The sequence below is a fragment of the Sciurus carolinensis genome, chromosome 4 (genome assembly GCF_902686445.1).
Source record: "Sciurus carolinensis chromosome 4, mSciCar1.2, whole genome shotgun sequence".
NCBI lineage: Eukaryota > Metazoa > Chordata > Mammalia > Rodentia > Sciuridae > Sciurus > Sciurus carolinensis.
The window spans coordinates 39,892,475-39,916,197 of NC_062216.1; the positions used below are offsets into that span (position 1 = coordinate 39,892,475).

Consider the following 23,723-nt stretch of genomic DNA (forward strand, 5'->3'; position numbering starts at 1 on the left):
AGCATGATCATTGGCATCACAGGGATGGCCACCTTTTACTGTGTGACAATAGCAAAAACAGTTAACCTCTCAACTTTCTTTTGTGTCTATACAAATACAGATGCTTATGGACTCCCCATACAAGTGTGACAATAAAATAGAAAAACTTATTTATAGAGTTTAGAATGCTGCTAGGTTATGTGAATCACTTTTAGGAAGTTATGCTTTTATGTATTGAAATACTCCCTTACACCAAAATCACTGTAAAAGTGTCTGATCAAATACTAGGATTGAATTGGTCACTCAATCAACTATATTTTTAAACATTTTGTGATGCTATTTTAGGGAGGGATTATTTAAGTATAAGCAACAGAAAATTTAAAACTAATGAATTAAATAAATTGGAGGTTTCTAGTTCTCATTTAGAAGCATGGAGTTGCCCCCAGAAGAGTCAGTTCCTTAACAATGTTATCAGGGACACATGAGGATGTGGGTTTCATCCTCATGATCACAAGATAGCTACTACACAGTCAGTAACTTATCTGCATTCCAGGCATAGAAAAGGCAAAGGAATAAAGATCCACAAATCCTTTTTTAATATAAAGATTTTTTTTCTTTTTATTTGAAAAGGTAATAATTTTCCAGGAGATTTTCAGTTATATCTCATTAGTGAGAAGAAACACCATTCTATACAAGATGACTGGAGGTTTTAGATCTCAACAGGAACATGACCGTGCATATGAGTATGAGAGAGAGAGGGAGAGGGATGTGCGGGAGAGAGACACAGAAAGATTAAAGGAAGAAAAGGAAATGCATATTCAATAGTTCACCAGCAGTGTTGCTCACAGTATATTTAGACAATTCATTTTGCATCTTATAAGAAAGTATTCCTGAATATAATCTCAAAAGACAAGTATCGTTAAAACATTTCTATTCGATTTTGAAGTTCATGGTTTCATGGTGCTATAACACATACTATAGTCCAGTTTAACAACAAACATTAAAGGGGTCTAGAGTCCTGAGTTGTAGTTTTGTATTTGTTACTAGTTTACTCCATAATTTTATGGAAATTACCTAATTATTCTATTTATATTTCCTTCTGCCATTAAACGTGAAGTCTAGATGAGATGATATCTAATATCACCCTCAGGTTTTCCATTCAGTTGTTTCATGATTGTAATATTTATTTTTGTTCTTTTCTTTAAAAAAAAAAAAAAAGAGTTTTGTACTATCCAAAGCTCAATAATTTCTTGGAAAAAATTGAATTTTGTGAAGACACATCCAAAGGTAATTTATTGCTCTTAGCACTGTACTAGGTTGCTTGTGGGACATAAAATCAATTAAAAATGCTCAATATCTTTACTTATGAAACTAAGCATATGTTATCTCCATTACTCACTGCTAGTGCAGAGAGATAGGTTAGAATGACAAAAGAAGTTGAAGATGACTTCAGAGGTGAGACAGAATTGGAACTCAATTTTTGGAAATAAAATACAAAGTAGAAAAAGATGTTTTGATTAGATGGATAAAATGTAAAGGAGTATCTCAAATAAAGAATTATTGCATTAACAGAAATACAGACTAAAAAGTGTAAGCTTAATATTTTGGGAACCAAGAAGAAACCTACCCCAGTACTTGAGAAGGCACATCTTGATGACTGATAAAAATAAAGTTTCCCAGAGACCTTGTACATCTAATTTCTGTAACTTGTATTCTTATATCAATGCACAGTGAAGACCAGGATGCTGCTTCACCTTCAAATGTCTCTACTAATTGCACATACTTGTACATGTAAAATCAACACAAATTGTATCTGGATACAAGCTCCTGTGACCCAGAAAGTACATCGCATCCTTCAATATTTGCATCAGACTCAAACTTGCTCTGAGTACATATTGCCAATACTACATTGAAGAGCGGAATCCTAGATTCTGGATCTAAATTAAAAAAAAAAAAAATCTAAACTAGCTCTTCCAAACCTTTGCCTAATTGGTTGTGTCACCTCTCCATTGGTGTGATACACAGAAGAGTGTGAACACAAGAAGTCATTACTGGGGCTGGGGATATAGCTCAGATGGTAGAGTGCTTGCCTCATATGCACAAGGCCCTGGGTTCAATCCCCAGCACCCCCCCAAAAAAAGGAAATCATTATTACTACTTGGAGAAAAGGTACTGCCTTACCAAATTTTGTTTCTTAGCAGAATTCAAATAAATAAATAAATAAAGTAACAGTATCAGGAAGATGAGGTAAAATATTGCTGTTTTTTTAACTTGGAGTAAAAAACTTAATGGGAATTTAGATTAAGGCAGTGGATTCTTGAATACAGGGAGAAAATGGGTAAGATTTGAGCTACCGTTTGGAAGCCCAGAACAAACCAGAACGTGGAGTCTGCAAGAGTGTTTGCTTCAGATTTGCATTTGTCCAATATTTTCCCATTTCTCATCTGGGCAATATGACCCAGAAAGAGCTGAAATCTGAAGTTCAAGCTGAGAAGATGGGGTTACCACATCTATGTGACTGGAAATAAGTAAAGGATGATCCCTTGTGAATTAGTTTTCTATTGTTAAAACAATTACCTGAGATAATTGACTTATAAACTGAAAAGATTGATTTTTGGCTCACAGTTTTAGCAGTACCAGTCTATGATTTATTGGCCTTGTTGCTTTGGGGTCTGAGGTGAGGCAACATATCCTGGCAGGAGTATGTAGCAGAGTAAAACCTGAAAATTAAAGAAAGGGAACAAAGAAGGAGCCAGAGTCCCACAATCCCTTCCAAAGCTTGTTCCCAATGACCAAGACCCCACTAGACTGCACTTCTTAAAGTTCCCACTATCTCCTTGGGAAACACTCAAGACCCAAACTACAGCACCATGCAATAGTTGCTCATTTGATACAAATGCAAACATTGAGGAGAGAGGACTCTGGGTTGGACTGAGATTAAGCCATTAACTTTTTAGAATGTTTGAAATTTTAACCACTTTAATAAAGAGACCCTTTAGGTAGTTATGCTAAAAATAAGGAAATAGACAAGCAACTAAAATTTTAAAAGCCCTTTCCATTTTAACATTTTAAGCCTATGTTACCTTATCTATAGATTTTATGTTTATAGATGTAAACTACCTATTGTCTTCATAACCTGCTAAATATATATTCAATTTTAAAAATTGAATATTTAAAAAAATATATTGGATTTGAGTGATATATAGTTTGGGAACAGAATGAATCAGAATACAGAATTTGTGAGGATGTCTCTTTCAGAATTGTATTTGCCCAATATTTTAGGAGTGTGTGTGTATGACAACGATAAAAGTTTTTAAAATCCTTCCCACTTTTGATAAGGAATTTAATAGAAGAGGAGGAAGAAAAGTATATGAAAGTATTTTCAAACAATGGAGTTATAAATTTCGTTCAAGTTCAATTGTTAAAATATACTTAGGATATCTTTTTAAAGAGAGACTATATGGTAATCATCAGAGGCTTTTAAGAACTAATTGCAAAACATACCATTATATAATTTAAAACTCCAAAATGACTTTTTTATTTTATTTGAATGGTTTTTTACCATGATGCCAGATAGGGCTCCTTTTTGTAGCTGAAATAACTTTCATATAAGTAAGTCTCCAAGGGTTCATGTGCCACTAGCCACTTATACTTGGATCAATAGTGCTACTATTAATCAAACATAATAGCTTTTAAGGAATCATTAGGTTATTACATCAATTTGCTTGCTACTTATGTGCATTTAGTTAATGTTAGAAATGTCTTTATTCTCATTTCAGGTAACTTTTTTCCTTTGTTTTATTTGAAAAACAGCTTTCATGTTAAAAAATTGAGTCAAAATATAATTTATTTTGACTAGTCCCAAAACCAGTCTATGAAATGTAAGTGATGACACCTTAAAACTTTATGATTAATTAGTAACTTGTCAGATGCACTGATTTAACTGAAGGAGTGCTTCCAATTCGAATAAACAAATACATACATGAATATTCTGGAGTATTCCCTGATCACTGGAGGTGAAATCTAGCCTTAACCTGCCTCACTGGGCTATTGTTACTGATGGAAAGTGCTGGAACCCTCATACATGAGCAGGGAACAATTACCCTGTAGTCTTTGGACACCCCCCATTTTCCTGAGTCATCACAACCACAGGTACGTAATGCCCATATTATCCACTCCTCATTCTATTAGCTCTCATTCATTTAAGAAATATATATTAGGTGTCTACTCTATATCAGACCCTTGTGGGTGGAGGAAACAAACTAAAACCAAACCAAAAGAGCTCCCTGATCCACATTCCAGTGGGATGACAGAAAATAAATCTGTTGGAAAATGGTTAGCACTGAAAAAAAAAAAAAAAAAGAAGAAGGAAGCTAGCACCTCTTCCATTAGGAAGTGGAATACAGGTCCCCTCCCCTTGGAACTATGTGGACTCTAGCTGCTTTGAGCAGTAGATGATGGTGTAAGTGATGCTGTGTTGGTTCTGGTGCCAGGATTGTTCTCCCTGAGTCACCATGTTAGAAGTGTGTGTACTTGGATGGAAGGTCCATGTGAAAGTTTTCAAGAGTATAGGAAGAGGGAAAAGCACTTCTATAGTTTGAATCTTGAATGTTCCTCTTGGGCTAAAAGTGTGATCCTTAATTTGATGTTTGTGGGAGGTGGTACAACCTTGAAGATGTGTGATCTAGTGGGAGGAAGTTAGGTCATTGGGAGTATGTTCTTAGGAGAGTGATTGAGCCCCCAGTTCCTTCATTTTTCCCTCTGCTTCACATCTGTCATAAGGTGAGCAACGTCCCTACCATAATATTTTGTCTTCCCAAAGGACTGAAAGAACATGGCTAAGCAATCATGGACTTAAATCTGTGGAATTATGGGCCAAGAAAAAAAACTGCCCTCTTAATTTGATTACCTCAGATATTTTGTCATCATGATGGAAAACAGACTAATACAAAGACCTAGGCATCTGACTCTTCCAGCCACCCCAGCCTAGGTATTAGTAATGAGAGTAAAACCATATTGGACCCTCCAAGACCTCCCTGATACCATCAGAAACCATGGTGTGACTCTAGGCACTATCACATAGAAGAGAATAACCCAGAAATGCCCTGCCCTAATTTCTGACCCATTGATCATAAGCATAGTAAAATGATTACTGTTTTAAGTCACTAAATGTGGAGTAGGTAACTAGAACCATTTTAGTTGCTACCACAAGAAAAACAACCAAAGTTCATGTTGCAATATTTTGGGAATGACCTCAGTAGTCAGTTCTGAGTTCTTCCCTGCACCCTGGCTGGCTGCCCCTCTTATTTCCTGCAGCACTGTTCTAGATCTTCTCCACTCTATTCAACCCCAAACCACATCCTTCACTCTCCTTACAATCATTATAAGACCTTCCCTGGTCTTAAGTAAGAATTCAAAAAATATTCTAAATGAATTTATTAATATCAAATCTTCTTCACCATGCTTTATCTCAGAGAAGTCCTAAATCTCTGACCATTTTCTCCTTCTTACTCCTCTTTATCTCTTTTGCAGGAAATAGACACTACAGTAATTTCCAAGACTAGCTGTCTCCCTTCACTTGCAATCTCAAACCCTTTGCTCTCTTCAGTTATCCCTGACAGCATATTATTCCTCCCCTTCACCCTTCCACTCTCCCTAAGTCAACAAGGGGCCTTTTCTCAATTCTCATTCAAATTCACAATGGTACCATTCTTCTTGTGGTAGTTTCTTCCTTGGATTTCTAAGACTGAATTTTAAAACATCTTTCTCATTGCTGTGATAATTAAGTTTCTAAAGCAAGCATTGTACTACTGAATTCTCCTTCCTGTGAGCTGTCAGGGCTCCCTATTGCCTTCTAAATAAAGTCCACAATTTTTATGATAGTTTTAATATTCCATAACTTACCTTGCACTGCATTTCTAGCCTATGTTGAATCTTCATCCTGAAACAATTTTCTTCATTTCTAAATCTGACCCATTCTTTAGGGTTCTGCTGAGAGTCACCTGTGCAACTCTGGCTTCATTGATTGACAGCGTATTAGGAACTCACCCTTCCTCCCAACATTTAAAACCTTCTCTAGCATTTGTCTTATAGCATTTTTCTCTATTCTCTCAAATATTTTGCATCATCTTTTTTTTTTCATTTATTAAACTATATAACAACATTGTTAAGGGCAACGTGATAAAAGGCACTGGGATCTATGCTATAAAACAGAAACATTGTCTGCAACCATAGAAATGAAAAGTTGTACCCCATTTGTGTACAATGAATCAGAATGCAGCCTATAAAAATAAAAATTTAAATAAAAAAAGACAGAGACATTAGAACCTCTCATCCTCAAGAAGTATATATTCTAGTGTTAACAAAAGTGACTTACAATATGTTTCCTGCAAATCCCTGACAGAAGTAATGGTTCGATGGGGATTTTGAAAAATGTTCAAGATTATGTGAGAAACTCAGGAAAGACTTTCAGAAGGATGCTGAAACTGAGTCTTTAAAAAACAACTAGAAAACCAAGATAAATACAAAAGGGCACTCCAGATAAGGAGACCAGAGAGATGGAAAACACTGTGATGGCTGAAGAGAATGTGGGCAGATGGCTGAAGCTGGAGCGCTGGATGCCAGATAGAACAAAGAGAGATGCCGTTGAGAGGCAGGCTGGACTGGACAGAATACAAATGACTTTGCTTACCAGGACAAAAAACTTGAATTCTTCCAGAAGAAATTATGGGTGTGTGAAGAACTCTCACAGACATGAATGAGAAATGACATACTTGGGTGAGAGATCATTCTGGTAATTCTCATTTCTACATCTGTCTTCTCTACAATAAATTAAAGCTTTTGAAGGAGAAGGAACTGTGTTAATTCCACATTTGTATTGCCCCTGGAATTTTATGCAATGCCCCACACATAGGAGGAATTTAATCATGTTTTTATTTTTTGACTCAAGATAAAAACTTTAGCCAGGTATGGTGGGACACTCCTGAAATCCCGGTGACTCAGGAGACTGAGGCAGGAGTATCTCAAGTTCAAAGCCAGCATGAGCCACTTCACTTGGTCAGGCCCTAAGCAACTTAGAAAAAAAAAAAAAAAAAAAAAAGGATTGAGAAGTGGCTCAGTGATTAAGCATCCCAGGGTTTAATCCCTGGAACCAAAAAAAAAAAAAAAAAAAAAAAAGAAAGAAAAATAGAAGTTTTAAATTGTCCATTCACTGAATCTTTTATCATCATCATCATCATCATTATCTCATTATTATTATTGCTATTTTTATTTCTGATCTTTCAGTGAAGGAAGGAATATTTTATTTGGAAAGATGGTCTTTGATTATATCTTATTCTTCTGACCTGGCATAAAAAATTTGTGATGACTTTGCTTAGTGATAAAGCTTTGGGGTTCTGAAGCAAGATTATGGTCTACTGCATAGCTTTGGAGACCATAGCATAGCAATGGTCATTTAGGCAACAGGACTTCTGAGTACCTTCTTCTACATCTTCTGCTTAGATGAGAAGAAATTGAATGAATCTACAGTGGTAACCATTGTGTTTTTGTATTGGATGCTTCCAAACCAAATCAAGATCTAAGACTGAAATCCTACAAGGGAGTTGGTCTTATTTTGCTTTTGCTGCATCTATATACAAATAACTGCAACACCTTTTTCTACAAACCCTGCAAGTGTACCAACTTCCATCTGGACTCTTTTTGGAAAATAACATAGAACTAATCCTTGTCATTACTAAGATTAGAACCTGGGATGCCTGTCAGGAAGAAATTCAAGTCTTTTTAAGATCCGATACTTTTATGTCTGCTGAAAGAGATGAAGAAAGTGCAGCAGCTGTTCTAAGAACCTGCTCATCCTTCATAACTGTTGATAGGGAAGGGCCCTCCAAAGGCAATGCTGCAGACATTGTGTTAGAAATTGTACCTTGGAGTGGCCTTTGCTGAGTGTTAATTTTTTTGTACTTCCTTCTCATCCATTTTATTTCTGTTTGTAAGTGGTGCTGAAAGGAAGTACATGATGTTTGAACATGTGAGCCAGGAAGGAGAGTTTTCCAAATACTACGGAAATGACCTCCATACAAGTGCAGACCACATACATTTAAACTAAGTGTAGGAGAGTGAGACCAATAATCATGCCGTGCATTAGAGACTCAAGACCTGGTGGGTGTCTAATGGCTTCCTAAAGTTCAGATTTCTGAAGCCATGACTGACATTAGGCAACTGAGCACAGGAAAAGCTGCAAGAATAGCTCTACAAAGGGCCCATGTCACAGTACTTGCCTGTTTTCTGTCCCTTCCCAATAATATCTGTCTGGTTTATGGGCAACCTCTCTTCTTCCTCTTGGCAACCAACCCCTGGGAAAAAATTGATTCTGTAAGAGTTTTAGAATTCAGACAAGTCTGAAGAGCAAGTTTGTAGTTTATCTGACCTAACAAAATTGCCATCCAGAGAAAAATGCAATCTTTCTTTCACACATCTCTCTCATTTGGATTGTAAAATTCTATGTTGAGGGGGTGAGGAATATGATAGAAACATAACTTTTAGATGTAAAGAATGCTGACGGCCCCAAAAACATCACTTTGCCTGATTCTCTTGGCAAATCTGATTTGAAGAAAGCAGGAAGTAAAATATACCAAGGTGTCCTTTTGGTGGTCCCGTCTCTAAGCAGGGCTGTCTTGTCTGCAGTTATACACATTAGAGGACTCCTGATCAGCTGTATCACAAAAGTCCCACTTGAATTTAAAATTCTCCAACTATGCATTGACTACACTAGGAAGTTTCATAAGAGGAAGAATTATTTGTTTATTACTTGTGAGAAAGTGCTGAAAAGTGAAAGGAGTTTTACTTTCAGTTTTGAACTCTGACCCTTTCAGGCAATGGTCCTTAACAAATGACTAGTGTCCTGTGAGTCTCTACTTCTATAAAAATGAGATGCACAATCAAACATACTTTACAGGAATGTTATGGTGCTTAATGACAAAATATATGTTAAGCAGTTATCCCATTACTTAGTATTTGGTGTTATGTAGTTGTCATTACTATTTCATAAACTCTTTCCCTCACATTGCTAAATAACACCAGCCTGCACTTAAAAGTACATATGAAGTTCTTTTATTTAGAGAAGCTCAAAATTCTTTGAATAATTAATTCTATCTTTGTAAGAAGGATCAAACAAACATGACTTTCTCAGTTGTTTCTATCAGTCATTTTTTTAAAAAAAAACTTTGCCAATGAAGTATATGAATAATTTATAACCACTTTGCTTTGGATTCCTTCGTTTACTCAGCAAATGTTTATTGAGCACATACCAACAGAAAGTGTTTTAGTGCCACTTTCTGTTTAAAGCAGTAAGCATACCCCAATAAATAAATATGCCACAGCCTGTTCCTGCATAGCGCTTATAGATCAGTGCATGTCATTGTGAGAGATGGAGAGAGCCTGAGAATAACAACTAGGAAATCATGTGGTATGTCCTATGGTGACGAGGGCCTGGGACACATGAAACAGAACAAGGGACAGTCATGCAGAGGCAGTGGTGCTACTCTTTCTATAGGGTAGTCAGAGATGACCACTTGAGGAAGATGTAACTTAAGCAGAGATTAAAGGAGAGTTGGATTGATATAAACGCATTCTAAGCTACACTGGGAACTGAAGCTAAGACGGTCTTTCGACTTGTGATATGGTTTTTGGTGGTAAGAAACTGGCATGAAAAAAATCAGCCCTTGCTACCTTTCTCTCTGTTTCTCAGGCCCTAACTTCACCTATGTCAATAGCCAAAACCATGTGGCTGTTAGCAGATGGGAAATCTCTGCAATTTTTATGAGTCACTGTGGTAGAATTCCAAGTGTCTATATTTGTCTGGGTTGGAATAAATTCTCTTTTCTAAATATATGCCTTTCCACTTCCCATTACCCAAATTCCACCACACATATTTCTGCTGGGAAAACAGAACACAAACCATTTTGTCAATGTAAAGACCAGTTGATTTCCCTGTTGCTATCAAACTTCAAGGAGAACCAAAGCTTAGAAAAGAAAACTAACATACTTGATGACAGGGTAAAATTTTTAAACCACTTGCTATGCTGGAGTAATAACAAAATCAAGATGATGAAATCAGAAAAGATATATATGCAATCCAACACTGACACTTTTAAAAATCAGCAGCACAGCTTTAGAATTAGAATGTTCTTGATGAATATCAAGTAACTGAAATAAACAGATCTTCAATTGTCTAAAAGCTTAAAATATTAGTCACTTGATGATCATATTTTGCTTATATCTTAATTATAGGGCTTAGATAATACTTTATTGAGAGGGTATTTTTAATTTGAGACAAGTTTACTCACCTTTCTATCGCAGCCCAAGAACAATTCCTAGCATCTAGTATTCTGATCCTTTTATTCACTGGGTATAATACAATATTTGATTTTAATAAAAAAGTATATTGCGGACATACAGTGAGAAATTTTTCCTTGTCAGCTGCTGTCCTTATGTACCTTGCAGCAAGCACTGATATTTGGGTATCACACTGGAATCTATCTATTGGAATATGACTAGAGAGACCAGAAAGGTTTAAAACCAACATCACATAAGGAATTACTATATGAAATAGAGTGTTTCTGACCTTGGGGAAAGGAAGCGTTGGGGAAAAATGATCGCTGTATTCAAATACATGAAAAGTTTTCATACAGAAAAACAGTTAGATACATTCTGCATAGCTTCAGGAAAAAGAACCAGTGAGTGAACAAAGACAGATTTCAGCTCAACACAAATACTCCAAAATTAAATGGGTTTCCTCCAAAATGAAGATTCTCATTCTTAGAAGTATCCAAGTCAAATCTGAATCAGCATCTTTCTAGAAACCCTGTTCTCAGTGGAGAGTTGGGATCAGGGGTTCTGGGATCCCTAATGTTCCATCAGTCAATTCTAGATGTTGGTAGATATAAGCAATACCCTTCTGAAACAATTTTATCTTAAAAGAGTCATTACTTCCCAGGCCATTATTTTTGGATTTTTTTCCATCTGAACTCTGTTCTCTTGACCTAATCATACCATTCCACTGAGCAATATTCATGCTTGGGGTTTCAATGTTGATTTTAGACAACGTGGTGGTAGTCTGTGTGCATATCGAGGAAGTTTAAGAGGCTAATATCTCACCCTGTTGGAATTTCCCAAGATACTCCCTGTCACACTGCTAACCATAGCATGTCAAGAGGCACGGTGTTCTGTGAATTCATGCTGTCTGTAGATAAACTTCTTTGTCATAGATTATAACCTCTAATAGGGGAAATAATGTTCTTTTGGCACTTGTTAGTCTCTTGTCACTCAAGCATATATTATCCACCTATTTTTTCAACAAAAATTTATTTAATAATATTTATTAAGCTTAAGGGTATGTGTTCTAAAGATATAGAGCCAAATGGGACATTCCTCTCTCCAGAAACTTCCCCCACCTAGTAGAGGAAACGAATTAATGTCCAAGTTGTTATAATACACTGTGCAATTCACTTAAACATATTTATTCAAGATCCAATGCTAGCAAACAGAAGAGAGTTGTTCATTCTGGGTAGATTCAAAACAATTCCATAGAGGAATTCCTAGAGGAATTCCATAGAGGAAACCTTGAAATGAATCTTGAAAGATAAGTCAGATTTGTTTTTCCAGGTACAGAAGGTCATTTCAACAAAGAGGAAAAGGGCTATTGTTATAAGAGGATGTCATAGAATTTGCATTGGGTGTTCAGGGAACACTAAATGGCTTTGTAAACCAATTATAAAGTTTGCAATGGTAATCTGAGGAGAAAATGAAGGAGTAAGCAGGGGATGAATCATATGGGGGCTATATTGAAGGTTAAATATAAGAGACATGAAAACTACTTTGTAGGTTATAGAAATTGTCCACATGAGGCAATGACCTAATGCATCAAAAGCAGAGATTGAAAAGAGCAGAGGGAATAGTAAGAAAATATATTCAAAAGGTAAAATTAACAGAATTTATTAAGAATTTACCAGGTGCATATGCACGATCCTTTGCCTTCTAGAAATCAAGATGATCTTGGTAAAGACTTAAGAGCTCAGCCTCCTCAGAGAGTCCTCCATTCAAATATGCTTTCTTTTTTCCTCTTCCTATTGCAGTTTTCTCATCTGTGGCATGGAGAGGCTTTCTTCACTTTATTCATCTGGGAAATCACGTATAAGACTGCCACTGTTGCTTCCCTGGTGGAACTTCTCCTTTAAGACCCTCTTCCTGGGGCTGGGGAGATAGCTTAGTTGGTAAAGTGCTTGCCTTACAAGCACAGGGCCCTGGGTTCGATCCCCAGCACTGCAAAAAAAGACCCTCTTCCCTTAAAGGAAAAGGAATGTCTAATAAAGTACAATAAATTGGAGACCAGGTCTGAAGAAGCCCTGAGCACACAAAACTGGTTAGGCCTCATAACTGACCTTAACCTTGTTTCATTTTCAAACATAAGCAAAACAACCTGAGCCAGATTTTGCCAGGGACTTTATTAAAGAAAAACAAAACTTAAACAATTTGAAACAATTAATTTATAATTATAGAACTAGTAAGATTTGTCCAAAAGGATAGACAAAATAAGGCAAATTGTATAAATCAAATATTTTCTTTGCTTTAGTTCCTTGTTCATTCCATAAAAACCTCCCACTTCCTTTCTCTTGTTGGAGTTTCACATTTGGTTTGAAGCTTCCCAATTCAAGAATTCTACTTAAGAAAATAAACTCTTAAAAAATTTATTGAGCCTCAATTAACATTTTAGCATGCCTAAAAGAAGATATATAACTTAACCGAGGCAATGGAAGAAATGCCTATAGCAGCAATGTGGCACACAGTAAATGCTTAATAAAATACACACAGAAAATTAATAGACATTTGTTTAAAAAATGACAAATGTTTAATATAGGATAAACATGGATATTTTCTGAATAAATCATAATGTATATTTTCTTATATGTCATCTCTCTAAAAAATTTAGTTCTTTAAATTTTAGGATATATATCAGAATACTGATTTTTGAACATTTGTAGTTTTTTAGACTACTTTATCAGTATTCTGGAAGAGAAAGGAAAAAGAACAAAACTCAGAGAGAAGGAAGAAAGGATAATGGACAAATGTGAGCAAAATCAATATATATTCAATTTCTAAGGCATAAACTTGCTATATTTATGTCCATAAATTATTAATAATTCTCATATACTTTTCTCCTGATGTGTACATTCATTCCTTCTCTTTTACTGTCATTACTATCTTGTTTCTTCAGGTGACCTTACAAAATTACTATATTAGTTATGGATACATAAAAAGTTTTTTTAGACCCACCCCTCTGTTCTGGAATTTATTGGTGTTTGCTAGAATTAATCCTTTCAGAAAAATTTTACCTCATTATACAATCAAAGACAAAGCAGTTTATTATGAATAAACTTAAGAATATTAAGTTAGAATCGCCTTAAATACTGTCAGTCTTTGGTTACAATAATCATCTAAATTTGCTCGTAGGATACCTTCAAACCAGCATCACCACATAACTGACGCAGCATCCAGGAGCACAACAAGAAGAGAAAATGACACAAGTTGACCAGACACACACTTATCAAGCTCTTGACATTTGGCCTTTCTGATTTTGAGTTGTTTTGGTACAGAAGTCTAAACACATGCTCCTGATACTTCATTCATACTAATGGTAAGAAAAACAGACCAGCACTATCAATTTTCATTCTATTATTTAGTCCCAATTAATAGAGAAATAAATTATAATGCAGAAAAATAAGCTTCTCCTGTGCTGTGTTCTTTCCCAGCAACAGGACAATTAAGGTTAAATCTAACAAAAGTCAGAAGTAGCAGCAGCAGAAAAGAAATATTTTTGCTGGTTTCAAATGAAAGAGCTCAGAATGTTTATTTATGTGAGATAAAATATACCTTAATGTAACCTTCACTAATCAGGAGCTTAAGTCTGTATACAAAGATTTCCCCAATCGCAAATTCCTCCTAGAAGCTGAAGCAGGGAGTCTTTAAAAAACTAATTATTCTTAAAATGATTTCCACCAGATGCTTTATACCTCTATTTGATGCATGATCCTTGAGATCTCTATGTGAAGGCAGGTCAGCTATGCTCTTGCACACCCCTCTTCATGGTTTAGCAGTATAACCCACACTCTGATTAATGGGAAGTCAGATGTGCAATGTATAATCTGACACACTGATACTCACAATGATGACCACTGTGCTCCTGAACCATTAGGAGCTCAGCCTTTATAAAGTTAACTGGCCCTCTCTTAGTAGTTTTCTCCTCAGTGAAAGCTTTTTCCTTGTATTGAAATAAGAATATAATACATCCCAATGATAAACAAATTTGAATTATAAGGTGAAATTTGCTTTACCCTTTGTGCAGAATCTGTTCCTTAACCTAACAGGTGAGAATCCCTATTTTGGGATGATAGGAGAGAAAAATGAAACAGGAGGTGGGCAAAAACTGGGCTGTGAAATGGATGGGCACCCTAGTCTGGGGAAGCATGAAGCTGAGAGTCAGGCCTCAATGTCCATGACTAATAAAATCAACCAAACTCTACAGATTAGGTTGATAGCTGATGAACTGGGGCCAACAACCAACATCTCTGCTGCCCTGGGAGCCACAGTGAGCCACAGTGTGTTTAATACTAATTTAAATGCAAAAGAATGACCACCACCAGGTTAAGTCATGTGGGACCAAACTGGAATAGATCTGGGGTGGAGAGTTGATCATACCATAAGGTGACCCCATATTTTACTTGAATGAAGCTTTTGGATTTCCAATTGCGTTATATTATGGAGAAAAACAATAAAGTTACTAGTGGGTTGATTTCATTAGTCACTTTGATCTTTGGAAACATATCAGTATAATAGTTTCTCCCTTATCCATGATTCCACTTTGTGTGGTTCAGTTACACAGGGTCATCCATGGTTCAAAAAAATTAAAAGGAAATTTCCAGAAACAGTAAGTTTTACATTGTGTGTCATTCTGGGTGGTGTCTTGGTCTTACATATACACACCGTGTACACCAAAGGCCCTTGAATCACATGGAGCTGCCTTGGTCATCAGATCAACCATCATGGTGGTAGCCCTGTGCTTGGTCGCAAAGAAGCCTTATTTTACTTAATTATGGCCCCGAAGTGCAAGAGTAGTGATACCTGGAGTTGGCAGAGAGCTGGTGAGAAGCAGAGCAAGGCCTGCTCCCAGGTCCTCAAAGTCCCAGCCAGGTTTGCGAACTGGGCAAAGGACAGGCCATGTGCCCCTCTGCTGGCAACCGGGCCCCATGGAGGCTGCACACTGGCTAGGACCACGGGCCTCCCCCGCCAGGGTGACCCCATAGCTGTGTGTCAGAGCCCGTACCCGCAGGCTGCCGGGTCTCCCAGCTCAGTCCTGTCCAGCCTGGGTATGTCCTCGGGTGAGGACATGTGACCTTTGGGAAGCGGCTGGTCAGGCCTGGCGAGGAGATCCGAGTCAAGGGCCTGAGAGGTGAGTGCAAGCTGAGCTTGGTCCCTGTTAGACGCGAAGCTGGTGGATGGCGCCTGCGTGGAGCTTCCTGCGGGTCATGGGGCCTCCTCTAGTCCACAAGGACAGACAAAGGCGTTGACCATCTTGGAACGCGAGCGAGCTTGGGCAACAGAGGGTGGAGCCGTCAGCAGCCCTGGCGTGTGCATAATGTGCAAAACCTGCGCTCAGCCTTCCCCCAATCCCTTGAAACTGCTGCTAATCTGGACGTGCTAGATGTGAAGAGGTTGCCACGTGTGATAGAGTTAGAAAATAACACCTCTTGTAAATGCCCCTCTGTTTTAAAAAAATCAGAACTATCTTCTGGAAGTGATTTTGAATTGGAGTTGTTTAGGAGAGACACTCGTACAGAGTTGTTCAGAGGGTTGGAAAACATGGAAGGGACTTTGACCTTGAAAAGAAAGAGGTCCAGTGCCAGACTGGTTATATGTAAAAGGCATTTTTCGCATAATAACCATTGTTTTGTGTATGCATGTTATTCCTCTTTACCATATATATACAGTTGAAAATGCTTAGTACTTTTTTTTTGAAATATCTAGTCTTTCTAGATGTTTTAAAGTGCCTCATATGTTTTAAAAATAGAAGTGGTAAAACATAACACATTTTGTAAATTTCTTTTTGTTAAAATTCTTATGAAATAATTTGGGGGGCAATAGCCAAACCCCCTGTCGAATAATAGACATTGTGCACTAGTTCTCTGAAGTGTCATGCCAGTGTGCTTATAGTGAGGCAAGAGTAACCATCATTCCTTAGTCTATGCCCTTTATTTTACTTTGCTGTGTACACATTGTAGATAAAGGATAAATGAGTTCTAATCAACACCTAGTGTTTCTAGATGTTAAAGAGGTTGCCAGTGTATGACAAAAGTAGAACTAGTATACAAATTTTGCATGTTTTGTGTTAAAATTCCTAAGAAAGATTGTCTTCTGAAAATTTGAGCATTATAACCTACTAGGTCGGTAAAGGGCCAGAATACTCATATTTTGAAGACACCTTCAAATTAGAACTATTGTTACAATGTGTGCAGTTTATTCAAGACTGTCCTATACATAGTGAACAAACGGAGTCCTTACTTGCAACATCTAGTCTAGATGTTTAGAAGTTTCTGATTTATGTTAAATGTAGAGATAGTAAAAGACCACTTTGTAAGAATCTTTTTGCTAAAATTCATATGAAATATTGTCTTTTGGAAATGGTACTATTAAACCACATCTGTGAGCAGTATAGTACTGTCCATACTTGTTCAGTGATGTGGAAGAAGTGGGAGGGAAGTAACTGCAAAAAGTAAAATGTGTGTTCATGTTTTGACATTTTCAGACATCAGTTTTCTGCAATTTGTGCATTTTATTTTGATATATATATATATCAAAATATATATATATAAAATATAAAATATATATATATATATATAAAATGAACAAATGAGTCCCAATTTTGCAAGATCCAGTCTCTAGATGTCAAAGAGGTTGCTAGTGTATGACCAAGTAGTTAGTAAAATTATCACATTTTGTACAATTTGCATTGAAAGTCAGCTTGTCCTCTGTAAATGACTTCTGATATGAATTTGTTCAACCATCTCTAAGCATTATATATGCCTGTACTTGTCCACTGGACTGAAAGTAGAAGGAAGTGAGGAGGGAAAGGTTCAAGGACAAAATAATAATATCAGAAGATACCTCAGATTATAACTGTTGCTACGTGTGCAATTTTATTACCTGGGCTGTGCACATAGAGAACAAGTTCTTATATGGAATATCTAGTCCTTCTATAGAAGTGTTTGACATATTTAAATTAAATGTAGTAGAATAAAACTTTTTATAAATAGCTTTTAAAAACTGATGGGAACTATTGCGCTTGGAATTGCTAAACCACCTCTGAAGACTACTCTGTCGGGTACTTGATTATTGGGCTTGAGGGAAGTGGAAAGGAATAAGTTGTAAAAGGTGTTTTGTTAGAGTGTGCTATAGAAAAATTCAGGCTTACCCATTGCCCTGTAACATGCATTTCGTTTAACTTTGCTGTTCTAGATATAGTGTGTACATAGTGGATGAAGGAGTCCTAATTTTATATTAGTCTCTAGATATTAAAGAGATTGCAAAATTATGACAAAAGTAGAGTTAGTAAACTAACATGTTTTGTACACTTTGTGATAAAATTCATAGAAAGGCAGTCTTCTGAAAAGAACTTTGGAAGTGAAATTGTAACATCACATCTAGGTGACACAAGGGCCTATAATCACATGTGACATAGAGAGAAGGAAATGGAAGAATAAAGGATTTCAGGCCAGAACGATCCCTCTTAGAAGACATTTTCAGATATAACCACTGTTACATGTGTGTAGTTTGTTCAACACTACCATGTACACAATGGACAAACTTAACTTCTTATTTGAAACATCTAGTTTTCCTGGTTGTTTAGAAGTACACAATTTAGAAAAAGGTACACTCATACATTGCTGGTGGGGTTACAAATTAGTACAGCCACTCTGGAAGGCAGTGTGGAGATTCCTCAGAAAGCTTGGAATGGAACCACCATTTGACCCAGCTATCCCACTCCTCGGCCTATACCCAAAGGACTTAAAATCAGCATACTATAGAGATACAGCCACATCAATGTTCATAGCTGCTCAATTCACCACAGCCAGACTGTGGAACTAACCTAGATGTCCTTCAGTTGATGAATGGATAAAGAAACTGTGGCATATATATATACAATGGAATATTACTCAGCCATAAAGAATGATAAAATTATGGCATTTGCAGGCAAATGGATGAAATTGGAGAATATCATGCTAAGTGAGATAAGCCAATCTCAAAAAACCAAAGGACAAATGATCTCACTGATAAGTGGATGATGACACATAATGGGGGGTGGGAGGGGTTAGAATTAGGGTTAGGATTAGGATTAAGTTTAGGGTTAGGGTTAGGGAGGGTGGCAAGAATGGAGGAAGGAAGGACTGTATAGAGGGAAAAGAGGGGTGGGAGGGGTGGAGGGGAGGGAAAAAACAGAATGAATCAAACAACATTGCCCTATGTAAATTTATGATTACACAAATGGTATGCCTTGACTCCATGTACAAATAGAGAAACAACATGTATCCCATTTGTATACAATAAAAAAAAAGGGCTGGGGAGATAGCTCAGCTGGTAGAGTGCTTACCTTGCAAGCACAAGGCCCTGAGTTCTGATCCCCGGTACCGCAAAAAAAAAAAAAACAAATGTATATATATATATTATAACACAAAATTATGTTAAAAGTAGAGGTAAGCTGGGTTTGGTGGCACACACCTGTATGTAATCTTAGTGTCTTGGAGACTGAGGCAGGAGGATCACAGGTTTGAAACCGGTCTCAAGAACATAGCAAGGCTCTAAGCAACTTGGCAAGACCCTGTCTCAAAATTTAAAAAAAAATAGGGCTGGGGAGATAGCTCAGTCGGTAGAGTGCTTGCCTTGCAAGCACAAAGCCCTGGGTTCCATCCCCAGCACTGCAAAAAAAAAAAAAAAAAAAAAAAAAGAATTTTAAAAATAAGTAAAATGAAAAGGGCCAGGGAGCTGGGTGCAGTGATGCACACCTATAATCCCAGCAGTTCCAGAGGCTGAGATGGGAGGATAGCAAGTTCAAAGCCAGCCTCAGCAAAAATGAGGTGCTAAGCAACTCAGTGAGACACAGTCTGTAAATAAAATACAAAAAGGGTTGGTGATGTGGCTCACTTCACTGGTCAAGTACCCTTGAGTTCAATCCTTGGTACCAAAAAAAGAAAAGACCTGGGAATGTGGCTGAGTAGTTAAGCACCCCTGGGTTAAATCTCTGTTACAAAAAAAAAAAAAAAAAAAAAAAGAAAGAAAGGAAAAGAAAAAGAAAGGAAGTAGAGGTAGTAAATAAAACATTTTATAGATATCTAATATCATAACGAAATGCTGTCTTTTGGAAATGGAATGATCAAAACATTTCTCTGAGCAGTACACATTATATTTGTTCTGGTTCAGGGAGAAAGGAAGAAAAGAAAATGCAAAGGGCTTTATACCAATATGTTTTCTGTGAAGCAAGATTGACCACTGTCTTTTATGTCTGTGAGTTTTGTTTCACTGTGTTATGTCAATAGTGTATATAAAAGATAAGTCCTAATTTACATCTAGTCTATGTAGATATTAAAGAGGTTGCCAGGGTATGATGAAAGTAGTGAGTAAGCTAACACACTGAGTACACTTCGTGTTAAAATTCATAGGGCCGGGCGAGGTGGCAGAGGCCTGTAATCCCAGCAATCAGGAGGCTGAGGCAGGAGGATCTCGAGTTCAAAGCCAACCTCAGCAAAAGTGAGGTGCTAAGCAACTCAGTGAGACCCTGTCTCTAAAGAAAATATAAAACAGGTCTGGGGATGTGGCTCAGTGGTCGAGTGCCCCTGAATTCAAGCCCTGGTAACCCCCATCCCCCAAAAAATTCATAGGAAAGACTATTCTTAAAACCACTTAGGAAGTGAAATTGTTAGTCATCTCTAAACATTAGAGACGCATATATCTGACCCCTGGGTTGGTAAGAGAAGAGAAGGAAAAGGGTTATAGGACAGAATGTTCCTGTTTGGAAGACACTTTCAAATTCTAGCCTTTAAAAAAGTTTTTCTTTGTTTTGTTGTACTTCAAAGTCTAGCCTTTGTTAAATTAGTGTGTACAGTTTATTCAGTGCTACCATATGCACAATGAGAAACTTAAGTCCTTGTTAGAAACATAGTTTTTCTAGATGTTTAAAAGTGCACAACACGTGGTAAAAGTAGAGGGTTAAAGTAATGCTCTTTAAATATTTTTTTTGATTCATTCTGTTATTTTTTCCTTTCCCCCTATGTGTCTTTTGAAACTACATAGGAATAGTTGCCATTTATGGAAATTGAATTGTTATGCTTGATCTCTTGGAGAGTTTGTTGGAGGGTCACTGGTTGGGGAGAAGAGAGGAGATAGCATGTTGAGAGAAGTGTTCTGTGCTCCTTAGATTAGTTCTGATTATGTAGCCATTGTCATATGTACGCTTTAGTTGATATTGCTCGTTATTAAAAGGATAAGTCCTAAAGTCCAAAGTTTGTTAGAAATAGCAAAATAATCCCTAAACAAATTTTCTTTTGTTAGTTTTTAGGAAGAACTGTCTCGTGGGTATGACCTTTGTTAATTTACCTCTTGGAGCTAGGGGTTGTCCTTAACTTAGACACCAGAGTTGTGAAGACAGATAAGAGGAAGGATGTGAGGAAGGGCTCTTTGCTAATATCTCCATATCTGGAAGATAGTTTTAGACTATAACCATGGATCCATATGTAGATGTTTAGTATAGTACTTGGGTTTATTGTGCAGAAAGTTCATACTTCATTTCATGACATCTAAGCTTTCTAGAGGTCCTGAGGTGATAGTGTATCATAAAGATCAGAGCTAGTGAATTAGCCAACTTGAAAATATAGTTTTGTTATAATTGATAGAAAAGATGCATCTTGGATATGGAATTATTTTACCTCTGGGAAGTGTGTATCAGGGCTTTCCATTAGGCTGGCAGCAGCAGAGGGGCAGAAGGAAGCACACAGGGAAAGAAGGAAGCAAGTGCTCAAGGATTTGCATTTTGATGTGAGCCATTGATGTGTGTGCATCTTCTGACTGTACTGTAGGAATACTTTAATTCACTGGGAACATGCATTCTTGCTAATATTTTACTAGTACAAATCTGATAATGAACCCTCGTAAAAACATGCTTGGTGTATTCTGTTGCTTGGTCTCATTTTAAATTGAGCATTAAGGAATGCATTATTTTAGTTGTAACTCTGCCAGTATGTCTATCTAGAGGCCTGTTGCCATTTCTGTTTTCAGTAAAATTTCTGTCCCCAAGAAAGGATTACAATTTTTTGTAACAGGTCGAGATGGTATAATGTATTCTTGGTTATCAAAAACACTCATGTAGCTTTGGGATTTGAGTTGGTGAATATCCAAGATGTGAGGGAAAGCACGATACACACACCATGATATCAATCACACAAAATGGGATGTTGTGTATGTATACACACGACCTGGAGGGAAGATCACGCAAACTTCTTATGACTGAATGACTTTGTTCTTTTCTTGTGTTCTTCTGTTTCCTGTAATGCACATATTACCTTTTAAAAAAATAAAACAAAAAAACCCTATTTTAAAAACCTGAAAAAAAGAGTAGTGATACCAGTAATTCAGATATGACAAAGAAATTGTAAAGTGCTTCCTTCAAGGGAAAAGATGAAAGTAGAAGAAGTTATTTTGAGAGAAAAAAAATAGAAACCACAATTATTTAACTTTCTTTATAGTATGCTGTTATAATTATTTAATTATCAGTTATTGTTACTAATCTAACTGCACCTAATTTATAAAGTAAACTTTACCATACATATGTATGCATAGGAAAAATCACAGTTTATACAGGATTAGGTAAGCATATGTAGTTGCAGGTATACACTAGGGTTTTGGAATTCTCCCCCTTAGATAAGGAAAGGGGACTAGTATTAGATATTCCTGGATTATATAATATGAATTGTTTCCAAAAATCCCGCCCCACTTATTGGAGAATTACTTGACATTATGCAATTAAGTTATAAGAAGAAATGTTGTACAATTTTGTAGTGTTTAATATATTTATTCTACATATGCTCTTGAAGATAATTACCATATCAAAGAGTCTTTTGTAGAGACAACTCTTAAATTTTAATATCCCAAACAAAACAAAACAAAAATACCTGGGAACCTTGTTGAAGTGTACATTTTGATTTATTAGGTCTGAATGGGACCTAGGATTCTGTACTTATGGCAAATTTCCAATGATGTCAATATTGCAGGTCTGTGGACCCCACTTTGTGTATCATACCCATAGATAACCATGAAAGAAATTTACTCAGAAAAGCTGTGATTACTGAGCAAATGGTTTGTTTTTGTTATATAGTTGTGTGATTTGCCTTGTGTTAGACCGTATGAAATTACAAAGTTTTGATAAATTTTCATACAGTGGGCAATAGTCTTTAGTATATTTTTAATAAAGTAATAATACAGCATACTAATAATATGTTTTTTCACCTTGACTTGATAGCTAGGGAGCTAAAGGTTTGACTACCTTTAGCAAAGAATTCAAAACCATTCACATGGTGAATAGTTTAGGTAGTAACTTCTCCTTTATTAGTTAAAAGTGATAGAAACCTAGAATGACTGGCTTAAGAAAACAAACAGAGATTTACATATTTAGGAGTTCAAGGTTAGGATGTTTTCCTGCTGGTGTTGTTGGATATAAGGTCCTAAATAGTGACATCAGGCCTTGGTTTATTTGCTCAATTTCTGTTTTTTCGCCTCTACAATAATTTCATTTTTAAGCAAACTCTCTTTCCACCTAGTTGCTCCTGTAATTTCAGGATTAAGGCTATCTTCTTAGCAATCCCAACAGAAAAAGTATTTCTCCTTTCAGGAATTGAATTTCATTGGACTTGCTTTCGCCAGAGGAATGGAAATCTCTGGTTAGTTAACCTTAGCTCTCATGCCCTCTATGGACCTGTGTCAATTCTGGCAAATTAACTTCGGCTAAGAATTAGCTAGGAATTGTTCTTCAAGATAAAAAGGAAGAATATTCAGCATCCTTCTCTGGAATGCCTTTCCTCCCAGAAAGATGGCCCATCCCCATCTCACACGGACAGGACAGCATTGGCTCATGCCTTGTGTTGGCAGAGGATGCATAGAAGATATATGTGACATTTCTAAGTGAAAGTTTTAACAACTTGAACATGCTTTGTCATGCTCCCTTATCCCACTGCAATGTCCTAGATAAGGGCAGCTTCATCCTGGGGCAAAATCAGAGCCAACGTATATGACAGGTAATGCAAGCCAGAAACAAGCTTTTGCTATCTAAGCTGCTGACTCCTGGGTTTATTACTAAAGCAATTTTTAGCTTAAAAAGACTGATAAAATTGTCAAAAATCACAGAGGCTTACAATTGTCTACTAATCTATCAACATGCACATCAACTTTTTTCCAACAAAACAGTTCTAAAATTTTCCCATTTATAATGTAATGCATGTATTGATTATACATATAACTCCACTTACTCCCCAAACAAGGAGATCATAAAATCCTGTGTAGTTACTACCTCCATATCCAAGTTCAGGATCTTTGGTTGATGGGAATTTCTCCAGGTCAAGTCCAGATTAGCTTCTACTGCCAGAGTAACCTAT

The 23,723-nt window shown here is 36.7% G+C and overlaps 1 non-coding gene across 1 annotated transcript; it reads left to right on the forward strand.

Moving 5' to 3' along the window:
- The first annotated feature begins 2,038 nt into the window (after positions 1-2,038).
- Trnam-cau (transfer RNA methionine (anticodon CAU)) lies at positions 2,039-2,111 on the forward strand. Its single transcript has one exon. It is a non-coding gene; the product is annotated as a tRNA-Met (tRNA).
- The last annotated feature ends 21,612 nt before the right edge of the window (positions 2,112-23,723 follow it).